Consider the following 18647-nt stretch of genomic DNA (forward strand, 5'->3'; position numbering starts at 1 on the left):
CCGAAAACCGATAAGAATCGAACCGCCGATTAAATTGGTTTGATTTTGATTTTAACCAATACGCAACCCAAACAGACTCGTAAACATCCTAATTATACAAGATATTAAACATGATAATCTCACCTAAAAGCGTTATAAAAATACATATCTGATGCGGGATATTATTATAGCAATAAATTGAACCAATAAGTCTTTTTGATAAATTAGTCTTTACCTCCAATTTTATATACACAATTTATCTTCCCAGGCTTTCACCTCATGCAGTGATCCAAGACACTTTGTCTATATCATCAAAATTCATCTAGTCCAACAACTTTCTGAGACAACCCATATAATTAATGTGATCTATTATGAGAGATTAATCCATTTCTGTCATATATAATATGTACTATCTCCGTCCACATTTATTTGCATGGTTTTTCTTTTTAGAGTCAAATCATAAAAAAATTGACTAACATTTTATGATGTATTTTTTCATCATATTGATATGCAAAAAATTGCAATTTATAGTACTCTTTGTATAGTTTTTGAATATCTAAATTTTTTGTTTAAAATATCGAATTAATGTAATCTAATTTAACTTTGAAAATTAGTCAAATTGACTTTCAAAAAGTGTGACATGACAAATGAAAGTGGACAAAGGAAGTATATAGTTGTTTCAAAAACTCTTTCGGACAAAAAATAAAATGAAATTCAAGCTAAATTACCAAATACTTGCTCTGTTCATTTTATTTATCCATATATAATACGTATCATATAGTTGCTCATTGTTTGCAAGGGGCAAATCAAGTAGCCAACTTTCTTTTAATTTGTCATCCAGGTTAATCTTTTCTTCGAAAATATTGTGTAGTTGGTTTCTTGTTAGAGGTTTGGTCTAACTTTGTATCTTTCTTCGGGATGAAAATATAGACATGGTCGGGGTCAAGCCTAATCCAAACTCCACACAAAGTGTTCACAACTCTGGTGATGGCTTAATTTTTTTTTTTTTAAAACGTAGATTAATTAACATATGCTGTATAATTTAAAACATTGTTTAATTTGATATGATATATTTTGAGTTCTAGAAAATTGACTAATAGAAAACACTACATAGTTTCAAAGCAACATACTAAGAGGTTACGCTGCAGGTGCCACTTTTGCTCCATCATCATCGTCATCATCATCACCTTCAAACTCTCTATTCAAACAGAAGCTAATTATAGGCCTTGCTTCTACCCTGAAGGGACGCAAAGGCGATGTATTCCCGCTCACAATCACCATTTTAATTTGAACAATATAAAAACTTAGATATAAAGCCTTAGTGTTTAATTAGTGATGACTGATGAGGGTGATACTAGCTCCTCCTCTTTGTCCTAGTATTTATAGCAATGGAATGTATGACATTTGGAGAAAATATCGACCCATTACTTTCTAAAGAGAGTTATATATAGGCCTGTCATGCATTTTTAATACTCAATTTTTAGCATTAATAAATATGCACAACAAAGAGTTCTAAAATCTTTATATCAGCATTTCCATTAGATTCAATGTCGTTATAGGCTTTAAGCAACATTTACAAAAAGTGCTAAGATGAAATTGTCACTAATAATTGCAGCTAAAAATCATTTTTGATGGAGTGGTTGTTTGAATCTTTTAACTTTTTGAGATTTGCTTTTTGCAAAATGAGTGAAATTAGGAAAGATGAGAGGAAAATGTGAGAGGGTGGATTGGTGAATTTGTGGACACAGACACATTAATTGTTGAGGAAATGATGAAATGGCATGAGGTAAGCTCATGGAAGATGTTTGGCTTTCACGATCTTACACATACATATTCCCTTTCATGCACACTCTTTGATTTGCCACATAGAAATATATGGTCAAAACTAGTTAATAAAATAAACTTTTAAATTTTGTGATTTTAAATTAACGATGTGTATAGTCCTTTAAATGATTTAGTGGTCTTAAATTTGTCATGTACAATCTTGAAATTGAAATACTTTCTAAATATAGAAAAAAGACACTCTATTTAATACATATCAAACACAAAAATGAGATACTTAAATTGGAGATAGAAGAAGTACTTAAAAGACTTGAACATAGAAAGAGACCTATATTTGATAAAGATCAAAGAAAAAATTAAGACACTTAAATTGGAGAAGTATACTTAGAAATTAAAGACTTAAATATAGAAAGAGACACTCTATTTGATAGAGATCAAACATAAAAGTAACTATCACACTAAAATTGGATACAAAAGGAGTACTAATTAGAAAGACTTAAATATAAAAAGAAACACTCTATTTAATAGAGATCAAAGAGAAAAGTAAAACATTTAATTAGATATAGAAAAAGTACTTATAAAGACTTAACTAACGATTCCTATTTATAACGAAAACACATGAATTAACGTTACGCTACAAGTACCATTTTTGCTCCATCATCATCCTTATCATCATCACTTTCAAACTCTCTATTCAAACATAAGCTAATTACCGGCCTTGCTAGCTAGTTCTATCACATTGAAGAAAGCGACAAACGACGTTGCTTATTTCATTTTTTTAAAAAAAGTTAAATAACAATAACGACGCATTCCTCGTTTTGTATGACACCGTCCATCACTTTTTGAAAAGCGTTAAAGACAAAAGCGACAAAAGTGATTGCGTCACTTTTCTGTTACTTTTGACCGTCGTTTTTCAGCAATTTTTAAGTAGTGATATTTATGCATCAAATGTAAATAAAATATACATATCATGATATTGAACATGATAATCTCACTTAAAAGCGTCATAAAGTACATATCTGATGCGGAAGATATTATAGCGATAAATTGAACCACCAACTCTTGATAAATTAGTTTCTACCTCCCTCCTTTTACTTTTATATATATATATATATATATATTATTTAAGTAGAAGAATACAAAAGGGGATTAAATCTTACCTCTAATTACAAGACGATGCAAAAGGAAAGAGGGGAGCAATAAGCTTCAATCTAAAGGTACCTAAGATGGAGAAAAAAAATGCTACTTTCTTTAGTCCATATTAAGTAAATTGTTGGATTATGACGCACCTCTTAAAGAAAAATATTTTAGAGCATAAATAAAATGCTATTTTCCATTATTGCTCTTTTTTGAAAATATTTTTTGTAGTTGATTTTTTTTGTTAGAGGTCTGGTCTTGTCCCTCTCTAACTTTGTATCTTTTTTTGAACGAATATATATGATAGGAGTCAAGCCTAATCCCAGACTAAGGGCTCACGATCCTGGTGATAGCGTTTTTTTTTAAAATCGTAAGATTAATTAATAGATGGTGTATAATTTAAAACATGGTTCAATTTTGATATGAAATATTTTGAGTTCTAGATATATAATTAACTCCTAAATTAATAAAAAGATCTATTGCTGATATAATGAGAAAAAGAAGACAATAAATTGAAAAGTTTTGCCTAATATTCCTAATATTATTCTTTAATAGTAATTTTTTGCATGGATATGCTATGCTCTAGGAATAGAAAATTGATTAATAAAATTTGACTCTATTAATATTACATAAATTAATTTATAATTTTTATTTCACATCATAAAATAAGTACACAATTATTATTGAATCGACCCAAACCTTGCTAATTGAGAAAACACTACATATTATCTCATTGTCATCACTACTATAGTATATATATTTTTTTAATTAATAGAAAGACTAAAGGAGAACACAAGAGCTAATTAACTTGACCCTCATGACTGGCTTCATGGTTTCAAAGCAACATAACTATGAAATTACGCTGCAGGTGCCACTTTTTTTCCGTCATCGTCGTCGTCATCATCATCACCTTCATACTTTCTATTCAAACAGAAGCTAATCACAAGCCCTGCTTCCATCCTTTCAGGGCGAAAAGACGATGCATTTCCCTTCACAATCACCATTTTAATTTGAAATAAATAAAAACTTAAATATTAAGACCTAGTTGTTAATTAGTTATGAGGGTGATACTAGCTCCTCCTCTTTGTCCTAGTATTTATAGCAACATAATGAGTGACATTTGGAGAAAATATCGAGCCGTTACTTTCTAAAGAGAGTTGTCAGCCTATCATGCATCTACAACAAAATCAACTTTTAGCAGCATTAAATATGCACTCCAGTATTGCCATTAGATTCAATATAGCTATAGACTTTAGCGTCATTACAAAAAATGCTATAATGTAATTGTCTCTAGCAACTGCCTCTAAAGTGATAATTAAATCATTGCCGCTAAAAATCATTTTTGATAAAAGGTTATCTGAATCTTTAACTTTTTGAGATTTGCTTTTTGCACAAAATGAGTGAAAATTTAGAAAAGATGAGAGGAAAATGTGAGAGGGTGGATTGGTGACTTAGTGCACACACAAACAATATTGAGGAAATGGAATTACATGAGGTAAGCTCATGGAAGATGTTTGGTTTTCACAATCTACACGTACTTATTCCCTTTCATGCACACTCTTCAATTTGCCACATAGGAAAATATAGTCAAAGCTAGTCAAAAGACAAAGACATGCAAAAAAAAAGAAAAAAGGAAAATTATAATAATTTTTAAATTATTTTATTTGTAACCAATATTGGAAAACTTCAAAAATTATTTTTCCGTTTTTTCTTTTCAAGAATTTTACTAAGCTGTTAATAATATGTTATATTTGTTAGTAGACTAAGCATTTCCTTTCTATTTGTTTCTCACTTTAGAAAGATGTGTGTGTGTTTTTTTAAATTTATCACCGTATAGTGCTGTCAGCTGTGATCTTTAAATTAATGAATAAAATTAAGAGCTGCGGGGAGATTAAGCTCGGTCCACCATTTCAAATTGCAGCCAATAGCTGCTTCACAAAAAATAAGATTTAAATAAAAACTAGATAAATATAATTTTGCACAAATATACAAGTCCAACTAAATAAGTAAAATTAGTTATAATATCTTAACCGGATCAATTCTATACAAAACAATACTTCCTTTGCTTATGCCTTAAAGTTTTCATTTGTAGGAGATCAATCTGTAAGGATTGATAGCTATCTATGGGAAGTTGAGCATGTGCAAAAATAACACTTTAGAAAGATGTGTTAGTAGTATCAAGTCTTTATGTTTTAATAATTGTTTCTGGTCATGTAATTTGTTTTTTTTTTTATGAATTAGAAGTCATAGAAGATAATTTGTTGCTAGGTTACTTATTTAAGGAAAAATTATGCAAGATAAGCAAACATATACTAGTTAATTTATATAGCTATAATTTGAATTAATTACGTCTTGCGGCTTTATTTTAGCTATATTTTTGTCGCCTCTCTCCTCTCTTGCGCTCTCTCGCCTCTCTCCTCTTTTCTACATATACAAATACAAATTATCAAATATAAATTATACATATAAATATACAATTATATGATGGATATATAGATATAATTAGCCTCTCTCCACTCTATGCCCTCTCTCATCCCTCTCCCAATCTCGCTCGCCTCTCTCCTCTCTCATTTCTCTCTCTCTCAATCTCGCTCGCCAAATATACAAATACAAATGTATACCAATTACATATATACAATTTATCTGACATAGATACATATACAGTTCGCCTCTCTCCACTCTTTGCCCTTTCTCGCTCACCTCTCTCCTCCCTCTCCTAATTAATCTCGCTTGCCAGATATACAAACACATATGTATACCAGTTACATATATACAATTATTTGATAGATTTATATATACAATTTGTCTCTCTCTACTCTCTGCCATCTCTCGCTCGCCCCTCCTCCCTCTCCCAATCTCGCTCGCCTCTCTCCTACCTCTAACATGTAGCTTCAAATCACAATTAACAAACTATAGCTATGAAGAATAATTAAACTATTTTTAAGTGGCTATATATGCGAAAATTCCCCATTTATTTAAGAGTCAACTGCTTTTTCTAGATAATCTGCTTGAAGATCGTTGCTTTGCTTTGCTTTGTTCTTGAATCGATAGAATACTTGTTAAAACTTCATCACAAATATGGAACCAAGCTTTGGTCATAATCGTGGAGGTATGCATACTTGCACAAAGACTTCTCTTTGTATGCAAAAGACTTGCAGATCACCATAAAAGAGCAGAGCTTCTCTATAGATATGTATTTCTTCTTTGTTTCTTTAATCTTAGAAAAATCCCTTTTTATAGGTAAGAGTTAGAAGTTGGGGTATTTTGGTCTCCAAGTACTCTTCTTATCAACCTAACAGACAGACCAAATTAATTGAACATTTATTAAACATGATACTGAGATTGTTAAATTGAAGTTATAATATTATAAAGTTTGGAATAAATTCTTAAATTGAATTGTTGACTGATAATTGAGAATTGCTATATATGAGACAATTTATTCCTTCATTGAGTTAGTTATATAGGATATATTTTTTCATTTGAAAAATTATAGTTCTTTTTATAACTCAAATACAATTTTAAATAAATTCCTTACTCATTGAGACAAGGTACACACAAATTGCACCTACTATGGACATCACACAAAATATAATATTTAGCGGTAATTAATTAATAAAAATAATTTAATTGCTACTATAAATAGTTTTTAAAGGTAAATAATATTCTTTATAAATGTTCAATATTCCTAAAACTTATAAAGATATTAAATCTAATGACAATTAATTAATGCTAATAAATATTCTAGCACTTTTTTAATAGATATATTTATTGTTGGTAAAAAGTATTTTTGTTGCGGAAGAAATGACATTGAGCATCGAAAACCAACTACCTGCGAGGGATATTTTGTGGCTATGGTAGCAGTATTTTATTGCAATAAATGGTCAATGTTGAAGATTTGACAATATAGGAATTTTTCCAACATTACAATTATTCAAAAAGTCATAAATATTGAATAATACGAAGACACATATATATTATCCGTCACTCATTCTATATTCGTTAATCCATATGAAATATGGTTGGGTCGGATATATTATTCGTAGTTTGTCTAATCTGATTATATCTAATTTGACCCATTCATTTGTTATTACTATCGATTTTTTTTAAAACTCTCTTAATGATTTTTTTGTCTACGCCTACTGTTAGAAATCTGACGAGAAAGTACCACAATTTGCAAATGCACCTGAACCTAATTAAATTACACACAACCTTGTAAAAATCATGAGAATTACATGTTTAGGTAGTAGATTCATGCCACTACATTAATTAGTATATTTTTCGTCTTAATTTAAATATCTTAATTTAATTAAACATAAATTTAAGAAATAAAAAAAGATTTTGAAATCTTGTGATTTTAAATTAAGGATGCGCGTAATCCTTTAAATGATTCAATTATTTATATATATATACTACTTTAAAAGTATGAACTTTCTAACTTGAATATTAAATTACTATAATATCCCCAAGTAAAAACACTCAATTTAGTATATTTTATATTTATTAATTATATTATATTAAAATAGAAACCTTTTTCACATTGAAGGATTGTGACTTTTTCGAAAGGTTGCGACTTTTTTAAAGGATTGTGATTTTCCCGAAGGGTTGTAACTTTTCTGATGAGTTGTGACTTTTCGAAGGGTTGTGACTTTTTCAAAGGTTGTGACTTTTCCGATGAGCTGTAACTTTTTCGATGGGTTGTGACTTTTCTAATTAATAAGACACAATTAGCACCTAGCTATTTATACTACCATTTGTTAGCTATAAATATATGAGTTTCCTCTCAATTTTAAACTACAAATTTTTTAACTTTTCTACTCTTCTTATTCTTAAAAAATCTCAAGTGTGATTTGCATCAGTTGAATAAGTTCGAAGTTCAACGAAATTTGAGGTATCACACAAAAAAGAGTTGGTGAACAAATTTTGGCGAATTATTTATCAATTCGTACTTGTATTTTTCTCCTATGCTATTCATCACATACATACTTCAGTATTATTTATATCATTTCAAAACATTAATACTAATTAGTATGACATACACGTGCATAGATGCATGTGCAACACACGTGTTCGAGAACTAGTTCTATTTAATACATAACAAAGAGAAAAATAAGACACTTAAACTAGAGACATAAGGAGTACTCAGAAAGACTTAAATATAGAAAGAGACACTATATATATATATATTTGATACAATCAAAGAAAAAAATTAAGACACTTAAATTGGATACAACAAGAGTAGTTAGAAATACTTAATATAGAAAGAAACACTCTATTTAATACATATCAAAAAGAAAAGTAAGATACTTAAATTATCAGATACAAAAGATAAAGTACTTAGAAATTAAGAGTTAAATATAGAAAGAAACACTATATATATTTGATACATATCAAAGAGAAAAGTAAGACACTTAAATTAGATATATAAGGAATACTTAGAAAGACTTAGAAGAGAGACACTCTATTTAATATAGTTCGAAGAGAAAAGTAAGACACTTAAATTATCATATATAGAAGATCAAGTACTTAGAAAGACTTAAACAAGGATTCCTATTTATAACAGAAACATATGAACTAACGTTACGCTGCAGGTGCCACTTTTTTTCCATCATCATCGTCGTCATCATCATTTTCTAACTCTCTCTTCAAACATAGGCTAATTACCGGCCTTGCTAATTCTATCGGCCTGTTGTAGGGACGAAAACGATATATTGGAGCCATTTCTAAGATGTCTTTAAAAATAATAGTACTAGTTTGTTAGTGATGAGGAGATATATATGTGATATACTACAAACAATCTATCCTGTTATTTATAGCATTGATATGAGTGGCATTTGCAGAAAATATCGACTCATTTTTTTCCAATTAGTCCCAAAGAGTTGTCTTATCTTTAGTACTGTTGATTGAAGCTTTAGTTAAGACCACACATTGTAATGGCATGAGGTCAGCTCATGGTGGCTACTTGTTTTCACAATCCACACGTGCTTATCCCCTTTCATGCACACTCTTTTGCTTCAAATGATTTGCCAGCTTGGAAATATATGTATGTGTAGTCAAAAAGGCAAAAAACTAAAGAAAATGATGATACAAGTTTGATTCCTCTAATTCAGTTTATGTGATACATTTTTATTTTTATCAATTTCAGAAAGAAAAAAACACTTTTAAATTTGAAAACACTAATTTAACCTTACTCTCTTTATTTTATCTTTACTAGTTCTCGAACACGTGCGTTGCACGAATGTACGTGTATTCCAGACTAAGTAATAATTTTTTGAAATAATAAAAATAATATTAGAATAAATGTGTGATGAGTTATACAAATTTTGAAAGGGAAAGAATAGCTTTTGTCTGATTTAAACTTCGATGTTATTTCATCTTTGAATTTAACAAAAATAATTAATTAAATTGTGTATATATAATATCAAATGTAACATGACAAACTATTAAGATTAATGTATTTCATGCAATGCAATACCACATTAGATAAATAACTTTAAATTCTAAAATACAAGTACATCTAAAATATATCATTTCATGTATAACAGATTTTTTATATAGAAATCCATGTAATTGCATATTACTATATTAAGGAGTACGACCCAAGTAATAGCATAAAGAGCCACCAACTTTGATTAACTAATCAAACATCACTTGAGAGAGGTAAACTACCACAAATGGATCCTTGACAAGATATCAAAAGAAAAAATTACATCAATAAGCAAATATATATTAGTTAATTATTTAGCATACCTATAATTGATGATATTACTTTTTGCTATTAACATATAACCATATTCACGTAGAGCACTCCCGAGTTTGTATATAGGAGTATAATTCAATTTCTACCAATTATACAAACTATACTCTCTCTCTCCATAATCCTTTTACCTTTTTTTCTCCTTAATTCACTCAATACAATTAGATTTCAAAAATTTGAATTTTTTTATCTTTCCCGGTCAAATTGGATTTCAAAATTTTCTAATTTTCTTATTTCCCTCTCAAATTGTGCTTTACTCAACACAACTGCTTCCATTTTTATTTTATTTTCTTTTTCTCTTTGGGCGGTTTTCAATCTCTTATTTTTTATTTGTATTTGTATATCCCTATGATTTCTTCTAGTTTTTCAATCATCTCCATAGACACATACATGAAGCCTCACCATTTTTTTCAAATATTTTGGACATATAAAAGCTATTTTACAGGAATTGAGAAATTTTCTCAGTTTTTTCCTGTGTGTCAGCCCATTAATACTTTAGCGATATGATTTCTAGTTGATTTTTTTGAAAATCTTTATGGAAACCTCCGAAGAGAGTAGAGGGGTAGTACATGAAGTCTCACCATTTTTTGGGCACTTAGGAGCCATTTTATAGAAATTAAATAATTTTCTTAGCTTTCCGTATGTGTTGGCCCATGAATATTTTGGTGATATGACTTTTGGTCGATTTTTTTACAAAACCTATACGGAACCCTTTGTAGGGAGTTGGGGGAGAAGTATGGAAGCCTCACCATTTTTTGCACATATTTTGAGCATTTAGGATCCATTTGTAAATGAATTGGGTGATTTTCTCAATTTTTCGTGTGTGTTAGCACATAAAATATTTTGGTGATATGCATTCTAGTCGATTTTTTCTAAGCTTTACGGAATTTTCTGTAGAAAGTTGGGGTAGCAATACATCAAGCCTCACCCCTTTTTTTTGCACATATTTTGGACATTTATGATCGAAGGGCGATTTTCTTAGTTTTTCGTATGTGTTTGTCGATGAATATTTTGATGATGTCGCTTCTGGTTGATCTTTTTGCAAAACCTTTTCGGAAGCCTCCGTAGTGAGTTGGGGAGCATTACGTGAAGTCTCACCATTTTTTGCACTTATTTTGGGCATTAAGGAGCCATTTTATAGAATTAGCCGATTTTCTCAGATTTTCGTGTGTAACGCCCATAAATATTTTGGTGATATGGCTTCCGGTCGATTTTTTTCAAAATTGTTACGGTGCCCTCCGTCGGGAGTTTGAGGAGAAGTACGTGAAGCCTCACAATTTTTTGCACATATTTTTGTCATTTAGGAGACATTTTACATAAATTAGGCGATTTTCTCATTTATTTTATGTGTTAGCCTATGAATATTTTGGTGATATGACTTTCGATCGATTTTTTGCAAAACCTTTACGGAACCCTCCGTAGGGAGTTGGGAGAGTAGTACGCAAAACCTCACCATTTTTTGCACATATTTTGGGCAATTGAAAGCCATTTTTGTAGGATATAGATGATTTTCTCTGTTTTTCGTGTGTGTTAGTCCATGAACATTTTGGTGATATGGCTTCCGGTCAATTTTCCTGCAAAAACTTTATGGAACCCTCTGTAGGGAATTGGGGAGAAGTAAGTGAAGCCTCACCATTTTTTGCACACATTTTTGGCATTTTGGAGTCATTTTACAAGAATTAGGTGGTTTTTTTAAGTTTTCTGTGTGTGTTAGCCCATGAATATTTTGGTGATATGGCTTCCTGTTGATTTTGTGCAAAACCTTTACGGAACCCTCCGTAGGAAGTTGGGGGAGAAGTACGTGAAGACTTACTTTTTTTTTTGCACATATTTTGGACATTTAGGAGTCATTTTATAGGAATTAGACCATTTTCTTAGTTTTTCGCGTGTAACGCCCATGCATATTTTGGTTATATTGCTTCCGAACGATTTTTTTTGCAAAACCTTTATAAAACCCCATAGGGAGTATGAGAAGCAGTACGTGAAACCTCGCCACTTTTTGCACATAATTAAGTATTTAAAAACCATTTTACAAGAATTAAATGATTTTCTCAGTTTTTCATATATGTTAACCCATGTATATTTTGATTAAATAAATATTATTCTGCTATTTGATGCATGTTGAGTTTGTCCGTGCGGGCAACGAGACAAGGGTGATTTAATTGCATGATTGCTTGAAATAACTTATTATAGAGGATATGCCATGCGTACCTAATGTTTTACTGATTTATATCTCTATGCTCGTAGGCGGATCCAGTATTTAAAGAGTGTGGGTGTCATATCGCCTTTAAATAGAGGTGTTCATTAAATCGATCAAATATTTAACTTAATTTGACCTTATAAATAGCAACTTGGAATTGTTGCTCGATTATTAAATAAATAAATAATGACAACTTGAAGCAAAGAAAGAAACTTCCAACAATATCCTCTATGATTACACTCGGTGAATTTTCACATTCTAAATACACTCAATAATGATATAGTTATTTATATTTATTAATAGTTCACACTCTATGTAACAGACTTAAATAAAGTGGTTAGAATTATTGTACATGCATAATTTCAGTAACAAAAATGAAGTCTTATGTTGATGTTTTGACTCACAACAATAAAAATCTTAAAACACCAATGCAATCATATGAGATTTTACTATAATTTTCATGTTGTATTTTAATGCAGCAAGCATTTTATTTTGTAATTTTAAATTCTCGATAAAATTTAAATTATCATATTCTAAACTACTTTTTTTCATATGCATTCAAATGATTCAGATAATAGAACAAAGGGTAAGAGAAATTTGACATTGAGTTTCAAAACTTTTGACAAAAAGAAAAGAAAATTTTGAAGGAGAATATCTAAAACAAATCTTAGTCAATATATGACCATAAATTATTTCATTAAAGGCAAAATGAGAATTATAAATTAAACTAGTTTTTAATAATAGAAAAATAATATTCTTTTGAAATAATCTAAAAAAGAAAGTGTATTACATAAATTTAAAGAGTAATATTTTATGTCTAAAATAAAAAAAGAGAAAAAAAAGTCAAACGAATACAAATTTAGAAGTTTTATGTTATTTTAAGATATTATATAGTATAATATATAACATCGTAGATGTCCATAGCCTAATGATAATAGTAATTTTATAATCCCAACAACATTGCAAGTTCGAATCGTGGTGGGGAACTTCTTCTTTTTTTGCAAAATAAAAAAATGCAACGTATCTATGCGGAATCGATCTCGCATGTCTGGGGAGTAAAACTCAACCTTCCACCACTGGCACCATGCGGTTCATTTGTTCTTTGGGTAGCAAGTTAATATTTATCATATATACATATATTAAAAAAAAATATGCAGTGACATTCAACATGAATAGATTTATTAAGTACAACTTATTGCAAATTCCATTTAGAACATAATAAGTAAAAGAGATGAACATATAGAAGAATGTACAAAGTGCAATTAATTCTATTGATTTAGCAAACTTATAATGGGCAACATTCAAAGGAACAACAAGCAGACAAGTCACTCCCCTCTTTGTGAGCACATTCAAGGCAATAAAAGGAGCAATATGGTGTACAATCTCCTGCATTTCCAATTTTGCAACAAATTGCAAAGAATAAAATCATCACCAAATACATTATTAACACTAATTGATTGCTCATTTTCTTTGACATTTCTTCCTCTCAATTCTTGAACATTGTATATATCCATCCCCTAGCTCTCCAAATTTATACATGGAGAAATGCATCCTTTCACCTACAATATATTATAAAAAAATAAAGTAGATTCTTGACATAATTCATATCACGTTGTTCATAATTATAAATAATAGACTCGATCATACATAATTTTATACTAGTATATAAGGAATTATTCCACATGTATTGTATTTTTTTAGTGCAACTTGCAAGTATTAAATACAATTTTGAATACTCTTCCATCCAAAAATATAGGTATATATAAATACAATTTGTCCCTCCTTTCTTCTCTAAGGCTGTTTCCTTTCTCGTTGAAGACTTCATTACTTGCCCCTTCGACATATTTTTATGATAAGGGAAACTCGCAGTCGCTATCCTTTGGGTGGGCACAGGATAAAAACCCCTACTCCTCCTGTACAATAGCTCGCAAACCACACAGGAGAGATCACCCGCACTAGACAAGCCTGCAGGTGCAACAAGTTCAACCCAAAAGGCAAACCCCTAGCTAGCAAGGGGTTTCGAACTTAAGACCTCCAACATGGAAGTCCCAAAACCAAACCATTGGGCCACCCCTAAGGGTCTCGATATTTATGGAAAGAATAATTAATAGTACTATTACAACTAACAAGCAAGCATTAATCAAAAAAAGGCTAAGTCAAAAACATCCAAGTCTTCTCTCTGAATCTATCAAACACAACCTTATACTACATGGATAAGGAATAGAATAGGTAAGGAATCTCCAAACTATCCGGTCAGAGTACACACTACACGGCTTTTCACATTGTTAAATTAACACGCGATAACTGTAATATCCATGACTTGCATAAATATCCAACAATATCCTCTATGATTACACTCGGTGATTTTTCACATTCTAAATACACTCAGTAATGATATAGTTATTTATATTTATTAATAGTTCACACTCTATGTAACAGACTTAAATAAAGTGGTTAGAATTATTGTACATGCATAATTTCAGTAACAAAAATGAAGTCTTATGTTGATGTTTTGACTCACAATAATAAAAATCTTAAAACACCAATGCAATCATATGAGATTTTACTATAATTTTCATGTCGTATTTTAATGCAACAAGCTTTTTATTTTGTAATTTTAAATTCTCGATAAAATTTAAATTATCATATTCTAAACTACTTTTTTTCATATGCATTCAAATGATTCAGATAATAGAACAAAGGGTAAGAGAAATTTGACATTGAGTTTCAAAACTTTTGACAAAAAGAAAAGAAAATTTTGAAGGAGAATATCTAAAACAAATCTTAGTCAATATATGACCATAAATTATTTCATTAAAGGCAAAATGAGAATTATAAATTAAACTAGTTTCTAATAATAGAAAAGTAATATTCTTTTGCAATAATCTAAAAAAGAAAGTGTATTACATAAATTTAAAGAGTAAAATTTTATGTCTAAAATAAAAAAAGAGAAAAAAAAGTCAAACGAATACAAATTTAGAAGTTTTATGTTATTTTAAGATATTATATAGTATAATATATAACATCGTAGATGTCCATAGCCTAATGATAATAGTAATTTTATAATCCCAACAACATTGCAAGTTCGAATTGTGGTGGGGAACTTCTTCTTTTTTTTGCAAAATAAAAAAATACAGCGTATCTATGCGGAATCGATCTCGCGTATCTGGGGAGTAAAACTCAACCTTCCACCACTGGCACCATGCGGTTCATTTGTTCTTTGGGTAGCAAGTTAATATTTATCATATATACTAAACATATATACATATATAAACGAAATTTCAACCGAGATCACTGGATGCCGTGGCACCCCACGGCTATACATAGATCCGCCCCTGACCACAATGTACTCGTGACGTGACTTGATACGCATAAAGACTCTAAACAAAAAATAAGTTGAATAATCCTGCCATATATAATGTCATACCTAGCTTTATTGAGTTCCTTTTTCCATAATTATAGAATCTATAGCCTCACAAACATCAATAGCAGAACGAACAACATAAGTTGAAGTGGCAATCGACTTCTACAATCCCCTACCCGCCAGCTTACTAATCACCCCAACAAATGGCATAACTCTAATTGTACATATGATTCATTTTGAATAGTTGAGGGTATATTTGACCTTATTCACTATATACTATATGTTGAATCCTATGAACTTATTCATGACTTTACTCTTTATATTTGAACGCTAGTAAAAATAAATTCTATTGAGACTGAGCTAGTATTAGGAGTGTTCACCGTTGACAGGAATGGTTCAACGTGCCAGCTAGGCTCTCTTCTAGAAGAGTGACAGTCTAGTCTGATTCCCGGGGTTCTACAAAAAAAAATATTGCAAGGTATGCTTTTTTTCTAAAGGAAGAGAAATTGAACCCACAGACCTTACTTTTCAAGTTAATATACATATATATTTATTTAATTTTCTAATATAAATATAGGATCTACAAAAAAACATTGTTTCACACGACATCCATGTAACACCTATCGACAACGTTAACCCCATAAAATTTTAAGCAAACCCCAATTCAATTTCACCTGATTTAATTAAACTCAGAAAACAAAAATGCGATCTTGATTTCAAAATTAAAAATAAAATAAAATAACAGCAAGTAAAAACTAAAAGGAAAAAATAGAGAAGAAGATGAACCTGATGAGGACGAATGTGAAGTACTCCTATAAAATTCTCTTTCTGTTTCACACATTTGAACTTTTTTTTTTTAAAAAAAAGTATTTATTCAAAAGAGAATAATTTTTTTGTTTTGTTTTTAATCAAGAAAAGAATAACGAAAAAAAAGTAAAGGAAATTGAAGAAATGACAAACAGAATATATAGTAATATTTTTCTACACGTACAAGCAGAATAATACTCCCTCTTTTTCGCCTTTACTTATCGTTGTTCGACTTGATATACATTAATAAAATAATTATTGATATATGTATTTTATCATACTATCCCTATTAATTAATATTTAGTATTGGATCTTAAAAAATGATATAGAGATAATATTTAATGCTAAGAGTAAAATATAGAAAAAATAATTATATTTTCTTAATATGTCAAAAGTGGCAAGTAAAAGTGAATAGGGGAGTATTTTTCTAAGTGAAATGAAAAAAATACCAATTTCGTTTTTTATTTTATCATTTCCTTATTGGCAGCATATATGTTGGTAGGGGTGTACAAAATCGAACCGAAAACCGAATCAAACCACAAACTGAGTAAAATTGAAAAAAAAATCCACCCGACTAGTGGTTTGGTTTGACTTGGTTTGGTATTGGGAAAAAAACCCGACTATATTTGAGTTGATTTGGTTTTAACTAAAAACAACCAGCCCGAGAACAAACCAACCCGACATTATATATGTAATTTTTAAATTTATTTTATACATACAAATATTTACTTTGATATAATTTTAAAATATTTCTTATACTATTTCATAGTTTTTATCTTTTAATAGATTATTTCAAGTTTAAAACTTAGAATTCGGAATGGTCCAATAAAGATTATAGTTCATGTTGATATTTATAATAAAACTTAAATCAAAATCAAATTAATACTAATGCAAAAAGAAAATCAATTCAACACTAAGAATGACAATAATATTGAATATTTATTCTTNTCACTAAGAACATGAGTGATATTTGCAATATGTATTAAAAATGTAATGTGCATGTATTATAAATGTAGTATAAGTGTGTTACCAATTATAAACTTAACTAAACCCTCTCAAAATTGAGATATAAACTACAAATGTCATTTTCAATTATTTATAGTAACAACCTATCCAAACTAATCACAAATTCGTAAAATTCAAATAATGAATCTAAAATTTGAAGCTTTATAATGACTATCAATGGTGAACTCTTACCATTGTAATTTTAGAGATTTGAAATTTCTGCTTGAAAACATATTTCTATACAAATTTTTAGTTTTTCTGTTCCTCTTCTCGTCATGTTCTTGAGTAAAGATAGTAAAATATGAGCAAATATTAATTTGAGGATAGTTAATTAAATGAAAATTTTAAAGAAGAAGAAAAAGAACAAAAAGAAGAAGAAGAAAAATGACGGAGAAAGAGACGAAGAAGAAGAAAAAAAAAAAAAAGAGGAGGAAGCGAAGAGAAAACTGTACAACATTTTCAATTCCAAAAAAATGTTATATTAAGTTCAAAAAGTTATATTGTCATAGATGGTAAATATTTTTTTAATATAGCATATTTATGTGATTTACCCTACTTATTAAACTTATTTTAGCATGATTTAGTACTTTTAAATTGTGATCATTTTCATTATGACTTTGCAATATTTATTTTATAGGATGATTTCATTATTATTTTTTATTGAATATTTGAGTGTCATCAGTACTCAGCTCATATTTTGTGTTATTTTCTTAAGAAAGATAATTGTATTTTGGTTGGACTAAAGAAATATTTGGGGCACAAGTTAATTGTATGTTTGTATGCAAATTTTACCGAAAAAATCTAAAAAAAATTCGAGGTTTATTAGTTTGGTTTGATTTATAAATTTAAAAATTAGACACAATGGTTTGGTTTGGTATTTGAAAAACCCGAATCAATCCGAGGTTGAAAAATCCGAAAAAATCCGAATTTTATTAGTTTGGTTTGGTTTATGAATTTAAAATTTTTACACAAATAGTTTGATTTGATANTAAATTTAAAAATTTTACACAAATGGTTTGGTTTGATAATTGAAAAACCCGAACCAACCCGGTCATGTACACCCTATATGTTGGCAAAAATTTTAATTTGTTGCGATCAGTTCGCTTTTTCTTTACGACCATTTCTTTTTCTTTATTTTATGATTTTTTTTAGTTTAATTATATTTATTGTTCAAGTCAAGTCTCCACAAAATGGTAAACTTCCACCCCAAAATCCCAAGCACGTCAAATTAAATACACTGTTTGTCCCTAAATAGAGTTAAAAAATACATGAATTTTGGGAGGAAAAAAAAACTACATGAACTTTGAGATAGAGAAAAATTACAATTTATAATATTTTTGTTTCGTTTCTGAATTTAAATCTAATTCAGTTTAGCTCCAAAAATTTAAAATTGAGAAAAATACAACTTATAAAACTTTTTATATAATTTCTTAATATGAAATTTTAATTATAAATCTAATCCACTACAATATTTGTGGTTGCTTTTAACTTGCCATATTGGTATTGATCCAGATCTTATATATGTATTAGTTTTAATAATGATTTAGGAGGTGTTTTAATTAAATAGATTTTGATCCTTAAATTTAAAAATGAACAGGTATAATTAGATTAGCGATACA

The sequence above is a fragment of the Solanum stenotomum genome, chromosome 9 (genome assembly GCF_019186545.1).
Source record: "Solanum stenotomum isolate F172 chromosome 9, ASM1918654v1, whole genome shotgun sequence".
NCBI lineage: Eukaryota > Viridiplantae > Streptophyta > Magnoliopsida > Solanales > Solanaceae > Solanum > Solanum stenotomum.